The 19,264-nt window shown below is 39.3% G+C and overlaps 1 long non-coding RNA gene across 3 annotated transcripts in view; it reads left to right on the forward strand.

Moving 5' to 3' along the window:
- Window positions 1-19,264, forward strand: part of LOC135361971 (uncharacterized) — a 409,252-nt gene that overhangs the window by 323,580 nt on the left and 66,408 nt on the right. For 2 of the 3 annotated variants that reach the window (XR_010406271.1, XR_010406270.1), the window contains exon 3: window positions 1,185-1,264. This is a non-coding gene — a long non-coding RNA (uncharacterized LOC135361971). Of the gene's footprint in view, window positions 1-1,184; window positions 1,265-3,009; window positions 3,180-19,264 lie in introns of those variants that run through there. The other variant, XR_010406269.1, reaches the window with a different exon arrangement.

The following is a 19,264-nucleotide window of genomic DNA, read 5'->3' on the forward strand; positions in this document are numbered from 1 at the left end:
TTTTGTCTCATAATGTATGGAAGAGTGTGCGCATGTATGTGATGATGATGATTAAATGGTACATGGTATCAGCGAAAATTGTCAGCACGGATGCTGATTAGGGATGCTGAAGAACTAATAGTATGGAAGGAAACTGGAAAAATTGGGCTGAGTGTGGAAAAGGAATACTAATTACAATCATTTATGCGAACTGCTTACCATTTATGACTAATTACCACCCAACACAATAACCATTAGGTATATCATTAAGTATGTGTCAGATTAACTTTGTTGTCAGTTTTATTTGTGATTAGAACAGTAAACTCTGCATGTATGCTTGCACTTAATAGTTTGTTGCTCATGCAAGCACGGCTGTCAGCTCACAATTTAAAAAAGCATTATGTTAGGGCTGGAGCGTGGCAGGCTTTGAATTCCAGGCTAAGTAGTTTGTAGTTAATTTAGGAGGCAATGGGGAGCCCTTACAGAATAATCAACAGGGAAGGTACATGATCAGTGCTGTACTTCAGGAATCACAGACTGGCAGGGCTGAAAGATTCCTTAGAGATTACTTACCCAGTGGTCACCATCCAGGGGGCACTGGCAACCACACTGAAGGTTCTGGAGGGATTGTCAAGATTTCAGAAAGACTAAAGGGAGTCATGCATTTCTCATGCTGTACATGTTAAGGCTGTACATTTCAACTACGATGTCAATTTTATTTGTTTTGGGCTAAAATTGATCAAACTGGGACAGTGATCAGAAGCATTGATTGGCAGTTATGAAAGTCTGATTATTTTTATTTTTTGAAGGTTTATTTATTATTTTAGAGTGAGAGAGTGAGTGGGGGGAGGAGCAAAGGGAGAGAACCTCCAGCAGACTCCCTGCTGAGCGCAGAGCCCCAACAAGGACCGTGACTTCGACAGTGGCAATGACAACAACAACACAGGGCTTGATCCCACGATCCCAAGATCAGGACCTGAGCTGAAATCAAGAGTTGTATGCCCAACTGACTGAGCCACCCAGGCGCCCCTGATTATCTTTTTTTAATGGGAAAACAAATTAATTGTTTCTTAGCAAATGAAAATTTTAACATTAGATTTTTTTTTTTCTAATCATGGACTCTACAAGTTAAAAACAAAAGGACTTTTGGATTGTGAAAAAGTTGGGAACCTCTATTATAATCCAACCAATCCTTTCATCTACAGATGGGAAAACAGAGCCTAGAGACAGATGAAACTTGCTTTAGAGGAAGACGGACAAGTGGATTTGACAGTACTAATGGAAGGTAAGTGAAACTAGATACCACAAAATCAGTACCAAGAGAGGTGCCTAGATTAGGGTGGTAGAAGCCGATCTACAAAGGAGAAGGGCAGATGGAGAAAATGAAAAGGCAGCATCAGACAGGAGCACTGGTTGGATGTGGGCAGAGAAGAAGAGAGAGAAGTTGAGGAGGACTCTAAAATTTCCAGTGTGACTGAATGGAGCAGTGATGGCATCATCAGCAGAAATATAAAAAGCTGGAGGAAGAATTGGTTTTCGAGTAGAGGGGAATCGTGAGTTTGGTTTTAGAACATATTGCCCATAACTTGTAGTGGTGCATTTTCAAAAAGAGCATGATGATAGAAATTGGAAACACGTGGGGTTGGCTTTTCATAAGGAATTTTTCCTTTGACTCTCGTTTTCCATATCTATAGGTCTAGGGCAATAATATCTGCCTTATAGAATTAGTGAGAGGGTTAAATGGGAGCAAAAATAGAAAATACCTAGCACAATATCTAGCCAAGTGGCAAGAGCTCATTTCTCTTCTCTGGGGGATGTATGGAGATAGAAATGTTTAAGAGGCAGTTAAGAAACAAGGGAGAGTTCAGGAGAGATATCAGATCCCAAGTTATATGTTTAGGATGCAAAAATGTTTTATTTTTATTTATTATATTTTTAACTGTGAAACACAGATAGTGCTTTCCCAGGGTTTCTGGGAGGATGATGTTGCCAGGACATAATACAGGAGAAGCCACACTTACTGAGAGTTTGGGAAGGACTCTAGCAAAGGAACATGAAGAAATGGACAGAGGGGGATAGAGAGCACACTGTCAATGAAGCCAAGGGAGGCAAAATAATTTGAAAGTGGAAGGTGTGGTCCATGGGGTCAAAGGCAGTAAAAAGATCTAGAAAATGAAGACAGAGATGAGGCCATTAGGAAGTCACTTTTATTTTATTTTTATTTTTTTTAAAGATTTTATTTATTTATTTGACAGAAAGAGAGAGCACACAAGCAGGGAGAGTGGCAGGCAGAGGGAGAGCGAGAAGCAGGTTCCCCACAGAGCAGGGAACCCAATATGGGACTCGATCCCAGGACCCTGGGATCATGACCTGAGCCAAAGGCAGATGCTTAACTGACTGAGCCACCCAGGTGCCCAGGAAGTCACTTTTAGAGACCTCAGAGAATTTGGGATGAATTAAATAAGAGGCTAAGTAGCAAGTGAAGGTAAGTCAGTAGAGACAGTAAAGGAAAAGGAACCCTTTCAACATGGACCATGAAACAAGAGGGATAGAGGCGACAGTAACTCAAAAGAGTAGCAGCTATAAGGGAAGGTTATTTCAGGCTACTTAAAACCTGAGCATGTTGTTGGCCAAGGGAATGATAACAGTGGAGAATAGACTGATAAGACAGAAGAGACAGGTCATATTTATAAAGCAAGGTCTCTTAAGAAGTTATTCATAGGCAGCCCCAGGCTGTGGTCACTTTAAAGATGTGCTTAGTGGAAGGACCAAACGTTTAAGCCAAGAGAAGTCACCTGAGGTCAAACCAGAAGCAAGAAATCCATTGGAACTGTTTGCCTATACTTGTGAACAAACCACCCTAAATAAGGAGCTACTCTTCTCAGTGTGCAGGGTACCTTGCATGATTTAGGGACTCTGAGTATGGCTCCTTAAGGCAGGGAGCTCAAAATTCTGTTCCTTAGGATTTTTCGATGCAATTAAGCTTTAATGACAGAGTAATTGAAATTAAACCTTCCTTTCTCTTTAAAGTATGGAACAAGACCCAGATGTTTACTTTTACTATTTAACATTATTCTGGACATACTGGATGATGTAGTTAGGAAAGAGGAAAACAAGAGGTTAAAAAAAATTGGAAGAGAGACTTCTGGAATGGCCATGAGAGAAGCTTTGGCACATTACCCCGGCAAAACAACTATTTAACAGGTAAAAATTATTAAACACACACACACACACACACACACACAAACATTTAAAGTCTCTGGAAATTGGAGAAATGTTTATTCAAGATAATCTACTAAATCTTGGTAAGAAAAATGAGAGTCTGTGTCATTTAAGCCAAATCTGCTCCCAACCCCCACCTTACCCCAGGTTAGTGATAGCAACTCTATCCTTAGGTGTGGCTAAGAAGATGAGGGCTCTCTCTGCCCCAGATTCTAGTCCAGGGCTACTATTTCACAATCAGAAAGGCAGGCTCAGGATAACCTGTGTGGCTCAGTCAGTTAAGCGTCTGACTCTTGGTTTCTCCTGGGGTTGTGATCTTGGGGTTGTGAGATGCAGCCCCATGTTGGGCTCCATGTTCAGCCTGGAGTCTGCTTGGGATTCTCTCTCTCCCTCTCCCTCTGCCCCTCCCCTGCTCACACATGTTCTCTCTCTCTCTCTCTCTCTCTCTCTCACTCAGAGAGAAACGGACCACTGTCCTACCCTGGGCAACCACCAGTCTACTTTCTAGCACTATAGATGTGCCTCTTCTGGGCATAGCATATAAATGAGATAATGTGATATGTAGATTTTGTGTCTGGCTTCTTTCACTTAGCATAATGTCTTCAAGGTTCATTCATGCTATAGCATGTATCAGTACTTCATTCCTTTTTTTTATTGTGGTAAAATATGCGTAACTTAGAATTGACCAATTTAACCATTTTTTTTTTAAGCTACAGTTTGGTGGCATTAAGTACATTCATACTGTTGTGCAACCATCACCACTAACCATCTCCCAAATTTTTCATCATCTGTACCCATTACACAATAATGCCCAATTCCCCTCTCCCCCCATCCCTGGTAACTGCAATTCTACTTCTATGAATTTGACTGTTGGGGTTACCTCATGTTTGTGCAATAATACAATATTTGTCTTTTTGTGTCTGGCTTATTTGGCAGAATCATAGTCTAGTGTGTGGAGATACCACATTTTGTTTACCTGTTCACCAGGTGATGGACATCTGGGTTATTTCCACCTCTGGGCTATTATGAAAACTGCTGCAATGAACACCTGTGTACAGATTTTTGTGTGGACATATGTTTTCATTCCTCTTGGGCATGTATTTAGAAATTGCCAGGTCACATGATAACTCTATGTTTAACCTTTTGAAGAGCTGCCAAACTGTTTTCCAAAGTGACTGCATCACTTCACATTCCCAGCAGCAATGTGGGCTGCCGATTTCTGTCATCCGTGCCAACACTTGCTATTGACTTTTTAAAAATTATAGCAATCCTAGTGGGTGTAAAGTAGTATTTCATTGTGGTTTTGCTTTGCATTTCCCTAATGACTAATGATTTTGAGCACCCTTTCGTGTGCTTATTGGCCACTTTTATATCTTTAGAGAAATGTATATTCAAATGCTTTGCCCATTTTTAAATTGGGTTGTAGTTTTATTATTGGTTTGTAAGAGTTCTTTATATGTTGTAGAAACAGGTCTCTTGTCAGGTATATGATTTGCAAATATTTTCTTCCATATTGTGGGGTTGTCTTTTTACTTTCTTAATGGTGTCATTTGAATCATAAAAGTTTTTAATTTTAATGAAGTCCAATATTTCTACTTTTTTAATAGTTGTTTACACTTTTGGTGTCATGTCTTAGAAACCATTGCCTAATCCAAGGTCATGGAGATTTACACTTATTTCACAAATAAAATACACAGGATTACTGAGAAGATAATCACATGGAAAAAGTTATCCAACTATTTGAAAATCTGTAATATAGTTGTACATAGATACAGGTATATCTTTATGAACTTAGTAAATAACAAGATTTATTGGTAGGTCTATAATTTTGAAGTAGTAATGAGCATGATGATATTTTGAGATATCTATAAGTCTAATGTGATAGGAAAGTATCTGTGATTTCTATTGGTGACCAAGTCATAGGTGTTGTTGATGTTACTTTGGTCTGTTGCTTACAGCATGACAAAAGGAACTGCTACATTTCAATTAGAGGTTAGTAGAATTAAGTTGTAATTTTTTCCTACCCAAGTTAATAGATTCTCTGAATTCTACCTGTGGATCCTAGGTTAAGAACCCTTACTATAGATAAAGTCAAAGCTCCAAATGAATAAGAATACTGTAAAATTTCATTCTAAGGTAACCAAGCAAGATTTACCTATAAAATCCAAATGTTGAGTAATCAACAAAAAGGTAAAAGTAATGTTGAAATGATGACAACTGACTTAGTCTTAACTATTATCTACCTTGGTTGGGGACGATTAATTCAGTGTAGGAAAGTATTTTGGTAGTCCCTTCCTCTTCAAATACAATATTACTATCCTTTTAATAACTGGACTAATGGGATTCAAATTTTATCTAAATACTCTAATTCACTCTGATTCCAACTAAATGTTGAAAACATACATAATTTACTTTCTGGTTGGATTTATTCAAACTGTTCTCAGAAGAGATGAGTTTGTTGAGGCAACCAGCTGCTCTGGGCATTCTCAGGTAGAAAACTGTATTCAATTGTAAAGGGAAAAATACCAAATACTAGAAATAGATCACAGAAGAGAGTGTCTAAGGGAAAAGTTTAATAAGGTGTTATATTTCCTAGCTCACTGGAAACAGATGCCTCCCTCTAATAATCTGTTGATATATTTGCTACTATTATGGTTTTGAATAGTTAATGCATTTACATGGTTCAAAAGTCAAAGTGATATAACAAGGAATCTGGTCTGGTAAAAGTCTGGTAAAAGTCCATTTACCCTGCCCCCCAATTCTATAGGCAGTGATTCTTTATGAAATGAAAGCAAACATCTGTGTTTTTACCCCTTTCTTAAACAAATGACAACATACTATATATACTGTTTTGCACCATGCACTTTTCTCTTAATAGTATATCCTGGTGAATTTTCTATATCAGTGTAGTAAGAGTGTCCTCATTCTCTTTTACAGCTGATGAGCATCCTATGGTGGGAATATACATGCCATTGTTTATTTCACCTATTCTGTCTGACAGACCCTAGAATTGTTTCCAGTCTTTTCTATTTGTGGGTCTACTTTTAAACTTTTACAGGTTTTATTTAGAAGTTGCTTTAGTCTAGACTCTTTGTGTTGTAAGTGGCAGGAATTTGATTTAAATTAGTTTAAATAAAAAATGGGATGCTTCCTACTGAGTGGTAACCCAGCCTTCCCTCCTTTTTGCCCATTCATACTAGCATGAAACCTTTGCTTTTACAACACACATCTGGCCTTTATTTCTCTTCTTTACCCATAAGCCCAGTACAATCCAAGTTCACTGCTTGGCATCTCCTTGATCTTAAATCAAAAGCAGAGTCAAGCCCAGGAATCATATGTCAATCCTATTATAAGGTGGCCATCCAGATGATTCATAGCATGCCAACATAAAGGTCTTGTTTAGAGAAGCATCAAAATAACATAAAATTAAAATATTCTCATGGAGACCTCATTTCCCAGAATCATTTCTGGAATTCCAAGTGGGGAAAACACTGGACTTCAGTATGTTTTCAGGAACATTTTAGGTGCAAAACTAGGAGTCTTCTAACACCAAGAAAATGAGAATTTGATCCAAGACAAAAATAGGCATTTCTGAATGACCAGACTGTTCCCCAGTATCTACACTTGAGATACTTACACAAGTTAGAAAGTATTGCTACCACAAGAAATCAGGTTAGTGGGTGGAGAATTTGGCCTGGCCTGCATCAAAAAGTTCATCCCAGGGGCACCTGGGTGGCTCAGTTGGTTGAGCCACTGCCTTTGGCTTGGGTCATGATCCTGGAGTCCCGGGATCGAGTCCCGCATCGGGCTCCCTGCTCAGCGGGGAGTCTGCTTCTCCCTCTGACCCTCCCCCTTCTCATGCTCTCTCTCAAATAAATAAATAAAATCTTTAAAAAAAAAAAAAAGGTCATCCCACCCAGTGGATGGAGAACTTTTTTTAAAAAGATATTTTAAAGGGCTGGAAAATAAGATCTATATGAAGAAAGTAAAATGAATTGGTGTTGTTCAGTTTGGGGATGAAAAGAATGAATTAGAGTTGAATATATGAATCAAGATGAAGATCAGTTAATCTCTGTAGGAGGAAGAGAAGATAAGTGACCTTCACTTGCAGGCAGATTATGAATGAGGAAATGCTCTCTGATAATTAGAACAATGAGCAATGGATGAGGATTAGGAGTCCCTTTGCTTAAAGGTAAAAAAGCCCCATCTGTTTATGTGTGGAAGATGATAGTCAAAGACTCTTGGAGCTCTCCTTTTAAGCATAATGGTAATGTTTGTGGCCCTCACTAAGGGTTGAGGTAAACTAGAAAGGAACTATGGATACCTTTGGGGATTTGAATCAGTAGACCTGGCTTAAGAAAAGATTCACGGGGCGCCTGGGTGGCTCAGTTGGTTAAGCATCTGCCTTCAGCTCAGGTCATGATCCTGGAGTCCCGGGATCGAGTCCCGCATCGGGCTCCCTGCTCGGCGGGGAGTCTGCTTCTCCCTCTGACCCTCCTCCCTCTCATGCTCTCTGTCTCTCATTCTGTCTCAAATAAATAAATAAAATCTTTAAAAAAAAAAAAGAAAAGATTCACATCTCTTCCCAAAATCTATTTTAGCTGGTAAAAGATTTAAATTACAGGTGTGTTCATTTAGGAAATGGCTGGAACTCTTAGAAGAGAGAATGATGAGTTTTGCTGCTCTTAAAAGCAACTATGATAAGTTTCATGGTCTCATTTAATTGGATAAATTTCCTGGGGTTAACCTTATCTCAGAAGATTCTGCAAGACATACAACTTGACATTTTATCTATTTGGGGTTTTTTCCCCCAAAATCAATCCTTGTGCCATATACCTAGGGTGATCTTATTTTCTGAAAAATATTTGCAACATATGGTTTGAGAAGAACATGCTTAGGAATAGTGGTATGGCTTATCCTATTTATACAGTCAATAATTATTTACTCTGTACCTACTGTATGCTAAGCACTATCCTAGCTACTTGGAAAACAGCAGTGAATCACACATAAAAGCTTTCTGCCTTCATGGAACTTACATGATTGTGAGGGGAGAGAAATTAGATAAACAATAGATATTTAAATCTAAGTAAATTGTGTAGTATGTTAGATAGTAATAAGTGCTACTGGAAAAAGAAAAGGCAGAGCCTGGCAAGGTGGATCAGGCATGCTGGGTTGGGAGCAGGAAGTAGGTTGCAGGATTAAGTAGGGTGGTTAGCACAGTTCTGTATGAGAAAATCAGTTTTGTTAAAAAACTTGAAAAAAGTGAGGAAAGGTAGACATCTGGGGGGGTGGGGGGAGAGACCTAGGCCAAGGGGACAGCCTATGGGACAGCAAATGGGAAGGCCTTGAGACAGGAGAATGGTTGGTGTGTCCACAGAATAGCAAGGAGGCCAGTGTGGCTGGAGGGGAGGGAGTGAGATCAAGAGTAGTAGTAGAGGAGGGGCAGATCATGAGGGCCTTGCAGATCATAGGAAGGGCTTTGGCTTTGACTTAGAGGAAAATGAGAGTCATTGATGTGTTTTGAGCAAGACTTGTCGGATCTGATTTCTGCTTTTAAAAAGATTGCTTCTGCAGCTTTGCTTAGAATAAACTGAAAGTAAGTGGGATGTATGGTTTCCATACCCATGGATTTACCAGAGTTTAGTTAAATAACAGCACCACCCAACAGCACGCTTCAAATTTCAGTTATCATCACATACTAACCGTGCAATTGCATGAAGTACAGATTGTGCTGACTGCTCTTTTCAGTCCACACCTCACTACATAAATAATGGGTGCCTATAAGGATCAGTGACCATTCACGTCACTTCTTTCAAAGTCTGTTGGTGCTTGGCGTTGCCGATTCATGTTATTCAGTTCATGCAGAGAGCAAACCCTATACTTGTGTGTCACCTTCTCGATTCACAGTGATAAACCCACGTGACATTTGACAAAAATGGATACTCGGAAAAGGGGGAATTGGCCAACACAGAGGAAAGCGCAGCGAAGAAACCAAAACATCTAATGCTGAAAGTGAAATTCAAATCAAAGGTATATGGAGTTATAGAAGAAATAGCTGACTGTGAGATCATAGCAGTGTTGACACTGCCACCATTCGAGAGACCCTAGATATGCAGAGGAACTTATGTAGAATTACATAGAGGAACTTTGTGAAGGTGAAGCTTCTAACATAAATGAGGAAAGTTGCAACAAAAAGAATAGATATCCCAAAGGAAGTGACACCAGCAAAAGCTCACACTGAAGGAATCCATGGAGGTATTTCACAATATCAAGTGTGCAAAGGATAAAATGCTGGAAGCTGATCCAAACTTTGAAAGGAGTATGGCAGTTTACCAAGGCATGAAAAGATGTTCTCTTGGTATTAGAAGTTATGCGGAGAAGGCAAGTACTGTTCAAACCACCTTTGATATGTTTTTTACAAAGAAATAAAGCACTCTGTCAACATTTCTAATTTTTTAAAAAGATTTTATTTATTTATTTGACAGAGAGAGAGACACAGAGAGAGAGAACACAAGCAGGGGGAGTGGGAGAGGGAGAAGCAGGCTTCCCGCGGAGCAGGGAGCCCGACGCGGGGCTCGATCTCAGGACCCCGGGATCATGACCTGAGCCGAAGGCAGACGCTTAACGACTGAGCCACCCAGGCACCCCAACATTTCTAATGTTTTAAATTACAGTGTCCGAAACAAATATTAGTTTCACAATTTTTTCATTCTCCTATGTACTGATAATGAAACGGACAGTGAAGGAGTTAATGTTTTGAAAAAAAAATTTGAATGTCAGAGAACAACTGCAGTTTCTCCCACTGAGTAAGATTGCTTTGCACTGTTTCAGCTGACAGTCATTTTCAACATCCTCCACTGCCATGCACAGTGAGGACTGCCTGTACTTAGTGATGATTAGATCTGGGGTTTGACCTTGGAAGTGAGTGGCTACAGTGAGGTAGAGATGATCTTGTAGTTGAAGGCTTTTTGGTGCTCCTGTTCAGTAGAAATTCTAGAACCCTCAACAGCTGTGAGAGATTTATATCAGTGACTTGTTAATAAAATCAACCCAACAGCTTAGTAGTGTGAGGAGAGGTGCCAGGAAGGTCCCATACTCCCAACCCTTCTCTCTCTTGTTGCCATTGTACTGTAAAATGCTGCCATTAGAGATTTAGGTCTTCAGGTTAAGCCTTGCCCTTCTTGAATTGTTAAAACCTGTGTACCTGAAATGGTAACTATGTGAGGTGATGTATGTATAAACTAATCTTATTGTGGTAGTCATTTCACAATATATATGACTAGCAAATACAAATAAAATATGTATGTGGAGGGGCGCCTGGCTGGCTCAGTTGTTAAGCATCTGCCTTCGGCTCAGGTCATGGTCCCAGGGTCCTGGAATCGAGCGCTGCATCAGGATCCCTGCTAGGTGGGAGGCCTGCTTTTCTCTCTCCCACTCCCCCTGCTTGTGTTCCCTTTCTTGCTGTCTCTCTCTATCAAATAAATAAATAAAATCTTTAAAAAAAAATATGTGTATGTGGAAAGACTCCTATAGCAAGTAACTGCTCTAGGACATTACAGGAAAGGGTTACTGAGGTTCCAGAAGGGGCATCGTTTTAGAAAAAGAAAATAAATTTGGCAATATGTAACAAAAGCCTTAAAAATGTGTGTTCCCTTTGACCCAGTAACTTCACTTATGAGAGAGTCTATCTGAAGGGAAGAAGACTAAAAATTATGAACAGAATTGTCATGTTATCTTTTATAATAAATGTTAGAAATAATGGTGGGGGGATGTGTAAGTAAATGTATAATACATGCAAATGATGTAACATTATGCATCCTTAAAAATATATTTATAGGACGCTTGAGTGGCTCAGTCATTAAGTGTCTGCCTTCCACTCAGGTCATGATCCCAGGGTCCTGGGATCAAGCCCCACGTTGGGCTCCCTGCTCAGCGGGAGGCCTGCTTCTCCTTCTCCCACTCCCCCTGCTTGTGTTCCCTCTCTCTCTGTCTCTGTCTCTGTCTCTGTGTCAAATAAATAAATATTTAAAATGTATAGATATATTTATAAAGATTGGGAATTTTCTTTGGGTTATCATGAAAATATGGGAAGTGATGAGTTTGTGAAATAATATAAATTGAGAAAACAAAAATACAAAACTATACTGTGTGATCTCATTACAAGTGCATAGAAAAAAACTGGAAGAAAAGATGCCAACATGTTATTATGGTTACTTCTGGGTATAGGAATGGCAGGAGATTAAAATGTATAAAATAGGGCGCCTGGGTGGCTCAGTTGGTTAAGCGACTGCCTTCGGCTCAGGTCATGATCCTGGAGTCCCAGGATCGAGTCCCGCATCGGGCTCCCTGCTCGGCAGGGAGTCTGCTTCTCCCTCTGACCCTCCCCCCTCTCATGCTCTCTCTATCTCATTCTCTCTCAAATGAATAAATAAAATCTTTAAAAAAAATAAAAAATAAATAAATAAAATGTATAAAATAAATGCATGTGAATTGTTAAAAAAAATAATAATGCACCATAATACTGGCTCTAAAGCAGGATTTCAGACTAGCCGCATTGACCTTGAGCAAGTTCTCTAGCCTCTCTATGCCCCTGTTATCTCATCTATAAAATATGGGTAACAGTAGTATTGACCTCCTAGGGTTGTTATGGAGATTACATGAGTTAATACTTATAAAACATTTATAAGAATTTCTAGTATATAATAAGTGCTCAATAAATGTTAGCTATTAATTTATTGATGTGCATACACTTGTAAAATGAAAGGATTTTTTTCACTCATTTTCTACATTTTCACTTGTATATACACAGGAATTGTGTATATATGTGTATATATACACACAACAGTGGGGTTTATGATGAATGCAATTAAACAACTTGCTGTATTCACTAAGCAATATATCAATATATTGTGGACAGTCTTGTACATCAGTAATGTAGATCTACTAATTTTTTTGTAATGGCAGCATTAGTGTTCTATATTTTATTTAACCATTTCCTCACTAATGGAGCTATAGCTTATTCTCAAATACTGCTGCAGAGATTCGACCTTATACATATATTTTTCTGCACTTATATGAGTATCTTCATAGGACAGATTCCTAGGAGTGAAATTTAGTCAAAGGATATGTTGTTGATAACAAGGACAGATATTTCCAATTTCCCCTCCAAAGAAGTTGTACTAGTTGACCAATGCATAAGAATGCCATTTTTCTCAGAGCTTCATCCACTCTGGATATTATCAGTCTTTAAAAATTTTCCTACCTTTTAGGCAATATGGTATCTTATTAGGGTTATAATTTGTATTTCTCTGATCACTACTGAGGTTGAACATATTTTCATATGTACATAGGTCCTTTGCATTTCCTCAACCGTGAATTGCTTGCTCAAGTCCTTTTCTGTGAGTTCTTTTCTTTTTTATTTATACTTCTCTGTATTTAAAAAGAAAGAAAAATATTTTCTATTCTTTAAGTAACCTTGTGCTCCATTCTTTATCAACCATACTAGCAGAGGAAAGCATTTGCTCAATCCAAAAGAAAGGAGAATGTAAATGTATATATTTTGTTGAGTCTCTTTTTGGGGGAGGGGGCCGGGAAAAAAATTTACCTGCTTAATTCTGCTTTTCTCAACCTAATATTAAGTGATCCTTTTTTCATTCCCTGGGCCTCCACAGTTGGAAGACGCTATTTGATCATTTCAAATGCACCATGGACCTCTAACACATTTGTCTAAGTCACTGAAGAGTAAACTTTTAAAATTTAACTCAAGAATTCTGTAGTTTAAAAAAAAAAGGGTTTTGTTTTTTTTTTGAGGTTGATCCAGAAGGAAGTGGAGGGCTGCACAGATATTTGATATATTCAGGCCCATTCTAACAACCCATTCTAACCATTCAGGCAGATGCATTTTTTTTTTCTTTCAGAATTCTTTCAGAATGACCTCATAATTGAGCTGCCCCTGTAGGCTCAGCATTGAAGAATAATGAGTTTTTGAATGATGAGGAGGACATGTTTTGAAACAGAAGCAAATAGTGCTGATTATTTACAATGCTGCCATCAAGGGAATGTGAGCTAGAATGGCTAGAAATCCTCCTGTGATTGGAGCTGGGGATGGCCATTGCAAAGAGTCCAGAGTGGCAGTGGCCTTTCCTAAGTGTCCTTGCTCCCATTTTTCCTTTACATGAGTAACATGCTAATTGTTGGGTAGCAGAGAGGCCAGCCCAAGCTGATTAAAAGTCTGGCTTAGTGACAATTTAGTTCAGTTCCATTTCTCCTGAATGATACTTCAGTTGTTTAAGGAAAAAAGGCAGGGGTGGGGAACTATCCTATCCTTAGTTATCACTAGTAACATAGGCTTACGGACCTTTCTGTAGCCATAGTATTTTACAGATTTTATTTATTTATTTGTCAGAGAGAGGGCAAGATAGCACAAGCAGGGGGAGTGGCAGGCAGAGGCAGAGGGAGAAGCAGGCTACCCGCTGAGCAGGGAGCCCAACTCGGGGCTCGATCCCAGGATCTTGGGATCATAACCTGAGCTGAAGGCAGATGATTAACTGACTGAGCCACCCAGGCATCCCTGCAGCCAAACATAGTATTAACCTCAGTAAATCTGATGCCTCCTAGACCCTTTTCACTCACATATTATGTGAAAAGACGTTCAGATGCTTTCTGACATTCTGATTCAGTGTCTTGACTATTAAATTCAGCTTGAGCATTGTGTGTAATCTTGGATTCACCAGTGAGCAAGTATTTACCTTGACCATAATTTGTATCAAGGGAATGTTATTTCAGGAAACAGGTTTAGATCACTAGATTCTTAGGCCTTAAAGGTCATCTAATCTAATCCCCTGCTGAGCCTGGAAAATCCCTTCCAGGTCTTTCCCTGCCCCTTAGCTCCCTCCAAGTGCAGAGGTAGTCTCTTGTCAGCTCGAATCTCTCCAGTGACATGGAGATCACTGTTGTATAAGATAGCCCAATCCATCTTGAATAGCTCTGACAGAAAGGCTTTTTAATGAATGGAAATTTTTCTTCTGGTAGATTCAACTCATTGATCCAATGGGAGTCCAGAGGTGCCTTCCAGAATGGGTCTGAACTCTCTTACGAATCACATACCTATAAATAGCTCTTCCTTCTCTTTCCATAGCTCCACCCCCCCACCACCATTCAGTCTAAATGTTCCCAGATTTTGTGAATTTTCTTGTAAGAAGCTTCTTCTCTAACATAATCTTCTCTACATGGCCTCCTTCTTTTCCTCAAACATGAACAGCATATTCCTGTCTTGGGGTCTTTATCCTTTCTCTTCCCCCTACCAGAAATGCTCCTCCCTCAGATAATAGCAAGATTTGTTTCTTTACTTCATTTTGTTCAAGTATAAGTTCCTTAGAGAGGTCTTCCCTGACCTTGTGTCTAAAAGAACCCCCACCTCATCTCCATCACTATCCTTTTACCCTGATTCATTTTTTTCATCATGCACATCACTCCCTGAAAGATAATTATATATCTGTTTATAAGTTTGTCTATTTCTCCAGCTAAATGTAAGCACCATGAGGACAGGGACTGTTCATGTTTTATCTAACACATAGTAGACGCTCAGTAAACGTTTATTGATTGACTCAATAGGATATGTTTTTTGTTCCTTTCACTATCCCAGTCACTCTCCTGACTTTCAGTATCCCTCTCAAAGTGCAATGGCCAGAAGTGACAATAGAAATCTAGCTATGAGGGGCACCTGGGTGGCTCAGTTGGTTGGGCATGCAACTCCTGATTTTGTCTCAGGTCATGGTCTTGTGGTTGTGGGATTGGTTGGGCTCTGTGCTCAGCAGGCAGTCTGCTTAGGATTCCCACTCTCCCTCTATCTCTGCCCCCCCCCCACCTCTCTTTCTCTCAAATAAATAAATAAATCTTTTTAAAAGGGAATCTAGCTATGAGCTGACCAAGGCAGAATAAAGCAGAAAAAACACATTGTTCAGGCAGTGAGTGTACACCATGCAGCAAACACCATACTAGATCATGGACATATGACACTGAACAAGTTCAATATCGTCCCTGACTCCAGAGAACTCACTGTCTAGTATCTTACAGATGTCCTTCTAGCATGATGAGGGCTTAAGGTCACATTTGCTCTTAGGGCAGCCATATCACACATTGCACTGGAGAATTTACAGTCAAAACTTAAAGCTCCTTATCATGAGTTCTTTTTGTGCTCAAGTGCAAAATCATGTATTTACTCTATTAAATATCATTGAGTTAAATTCTGTCCATCATTCTATTAAGTCAAACTATTTTAGGATCTTAATTCAGTCATCCAAGATACTTGCTAGTCTTCCCAGCTTTATTTCATATCTAAGTCTAGTAAATAGGCTTTCTATATATACAGATCATCAATTAAATCATTGATCAAGACACACTTCTATAGCACACCACCAGCAGATTACTTCCAACTCAAGACCCAAGTGATAGTCCCTTCAAATGCTTTGATGCTATCCAGATTTTCTGCCCACCATGTTTCCATATTTACCAATCTGGAAACCCTGTCAAAGAAGGAGTTAAAGTTAGACATGCCTTGTTCCTAGTGAACCCATGTTGGGTCCCAAAGATCATTACTGGCCCTGGCAACCACTATAAATTCTATTCAGTTCACCTAAACCACCCCTTTAATATTCCATTTGATGGTCTTATTTGATATAAACATCATCACAAATTTATCATGTCCAGAATCTAACTTTCTGCCAGTTTTGAAAATCAAAGTATCTATTTCCTTGATTACAGATCCTCTCTTATTTGCCCTGTTTCCTCAAAATCTGCCATGATAGCATAGTATTCTGTGTGCGTGTGCACACACATGTGTGCATACATGCTCTTTTTCCTAAGTTCTCTCCACTGGGAACACAGTCTTCTGAGTAAGGAGTTTCAAACTTATTTATGTAGCATCTATGCAATCTCTTACACTCTCAATTTTGGGCTTCTGCTGCCTCTCACTAAAGTTCTTTTCTAACATTTTCAGTCTTAAGCTCATTGTCTTTTTCAGAGAAGACAACAAATTTGGGGTTCTGCAGCTCCTGTCTTCTATCAACATTATTCCTTTAGTCCTAAGGAGGATACCTCTCCCCTGACTTTGTTCTTACTCAGAACATAACTCATGAAGTCTCATGCTTTCATCCTAGACATTTCCTCCTAGCCTCAGCTCATTGAAGACTTTGACCCTCCTGACATTATTCACATCAGCTGGTGATCCTCTTCTGGTTCATTCTTTTTTATTTTTTATTTATTTTTATTTTTTTATTATGTTAATTGCCATACATTACATCATTAGTTTTTGATGTAGTGTTCCATGATTCATTGCTTGCGTATAACACCCAGTGCTCCGTGCAGCACTAAAGATTTTATTTATTTATTTGACAGAGAGAGACAGCGAGAGAGGGAACACAAGAAGGGGGAGTGTTAGAGGGAGAAGCAGGCTTCCCGCTGGGCAGGGAGCCGGATGCAGGGCTCGATCCCAGGACCCTGGGACCATGACCTGAGCCGAAGGCAGATGCTTAATGACTGAGCCACCCACGCGCCCCTCTTCTGGTTCATTCCTAATCTCCTACCACTCTCCCCACACTGATCCAGCCACAAGCACCTCTTTGCTGTTCCTTAAAGATGTTAAGCATATCCCCAGATCAGGGCCTTTTTATGTTCTGAACCCTTAGCCTGGAATGCTGTTTCCCCAGATGTTTGCAGGATTTGCCCCTCACTTCATTATGTCTCTTTCTAATTGTTTTCTCATTGGAGAAGCCATCCCTAATACCATTACTGGAATAGCACACACATATACCCACTCCTGTGGTCACTCTCTGCCCCTTACCCTGCTTCACTTTTCTTAACAGTTATCACCATCTGACACATTTCTTTGGTTACTGTCTTGTCCCACTAGAAAATAAGTTTCACAGGGACAAGGATTTTTGTTTATTGCTACAACAGTGCTTGTCACATAATAGATGCTCAATAAATATGTGTTAAAATTTAACGAGGGCTGCGTGGGTGGCTCAGTTGTTTAGGCGTCTGACTCTTGTTTTTGGCTCAGGTCATAATCTCAGGGTCGTGTTGTCGAGCCCCCACCCCCAGCCCCCACCCCTCATTGGGCTCTGCGCTCAGCAGGGAGTCTTCTTTAGATTCTGTCTCCTTCTCCTTCTGCCCCTCCCCTGCTCACACTTCTCTCTCTCTAAAATAAATAAATCTTTTTAAAAAATTAATGATTCCTAGGTATTTCTCTTAGAACATTTTTCCTTGAGACCTACTTATGATTTTTCCACCTTCAATATGACTCTGAAGGTCCTAATAAGAAATAATTCTGCTATGAGAATAATGATTAGAAAAATGACTGGAGGGGCTCCTGGGTGGCTCAAGTTGGTTAAGCATCTGCCCTTGGCTCGGGTCATGATCCCAGGATCCTGGGATCGAGCCCTGCATTGGGCTCCCTACTCAGTGGAGAACCTGCTTCTCCCTCTCCCTCTGCTGCTCCCCCCACTGCTGTGCTCTCTCTCACTCTCACTCTCTCATAAATAAATAAATAAATAAATAAATAAATAAATAAATAAATAAATAAAATCTTTTAAAAAGTGACTGGAAATAAAACTTAGATCCTGGACTTCCTATGACTCGATCCATGTGATACACAAAGCCAACCTGAAGGTCTAATGTGGGGCAATACATGTGGGATTGCAGTACTCATTGGAATTTAGTGGGACAAGCCTAAATCCTGGAGGCAGAAGGGGCTGCCCTATCTAAAAGGAGCATATTGTGGGGTGGCTCATTCGGTTAAGCCTCTGACTCTGGATTTCGGCCCAGGTCATGATCTCAGCCTAGTGAGATCAAGCTCCCTGTTGGGCTCTGTGCTTAGCGCAGAGTCTGCTTGATATTCTCTCTCCTTCTCCCTCTCCCTCTGCCCCTCCCCCCACTCATGCACGCACTCTCTCTCTCTCTAAACAGATAAGTAAAATCTTTTTTAGAAAAGGGATCATATCTTCTAGAAGAGGAGGTAAAGTCATAGTGTATATTAAATTGACATTCACTTAGATTTATAGGTACTGACATGGAAAGAAGTCCATGGCATTCCATTAAGTAAAAAAGGCAGAAAATAGAATAACACGTACAGTAAGTTCCATTTACACACTATTGGAGAGAGAGAGAGAGAGAGAGGGATGTCTTGGGTCTGAGGGATTTTAATATTAATATGGTTATCTCTGGATGGTGTCATTTTATTTTAGATTTTTAAAAAGTTCTTTTTGTTTCTGAATTGTTTGATTTTCTTTTAAAACAGTGGGTGTGGATCATTTCCCCCAAATAATGGAGTTTTCTTTGAAAGGTCCACAAAGAACTGAGGAAAGTGGTTGCCTCTGGAGAGTAAATGGAGAACTAGTAAAAAAAAACAGAGGGAATCTCAGTTTTTACTCAATTTGCATTTATACTAGTTGATTTTATACCATGTGCATATATTTAAATAAATATTATCTTAATATTATATATAATTATTTTTATTATACTTATATTTTAAAGAAATATTTTAAGAAATGTATGCACATATTACTTATACATTTATTATTTTATTGTGATATAGTATTTTCAAAGAAATATTATTTTTTAAGAAATGCATAGGTTTAGAAATCTTTGAATCTGAGAATAGTTATTACAGGTATTCTGTATGAGATGTTATAGGCCACCTGACCATAGAGGAGCTGGGAAGTTATTAAATTGTGCTGCCAATTTCCCAAGCCTAGAGAAAACAACTAGAAGGACTGTGGCTTTATAACTAATTCTAACCAACAGGGGGAATCTTTTGGGAAGTAGAAGTGATAAAAACCTAAAGAGAGAATGAGCAAAGGTCTTTGACCTCCAGAAGGGGGATGGCTGAGAAAAGTCTGATGTCCAAGTCCATAGCCTGAGACTCTACAAGAAGACAATTCAAGAGGGTTGGGAAGCTCTCTGAAATGCCACTCTGACTGCAACTATAAATGATGTGGATAGAGGAAAATGTGGGACGATTCTTTTTTTTTTTTTTTTTTTTTTAAAGATTTTATTTATTTATTTG

This window comes from Mirounga angustirostris, unplaced genomic scaffold (genome assembly GCF_029215605.1).
Source record: "Mirounga angustirostris isolate CCGP_5_RB_7025 unplaced genomic scaffold, mMirAng1.0.hap1 SCAF_11, whole genome shotgun sequence".
Lineage (NCBI taxonomy): Eukaryota > Metazoa > Chordata > Mammalia > Carnivora > Phocidae > Mirounga > Mirounga angustirostris.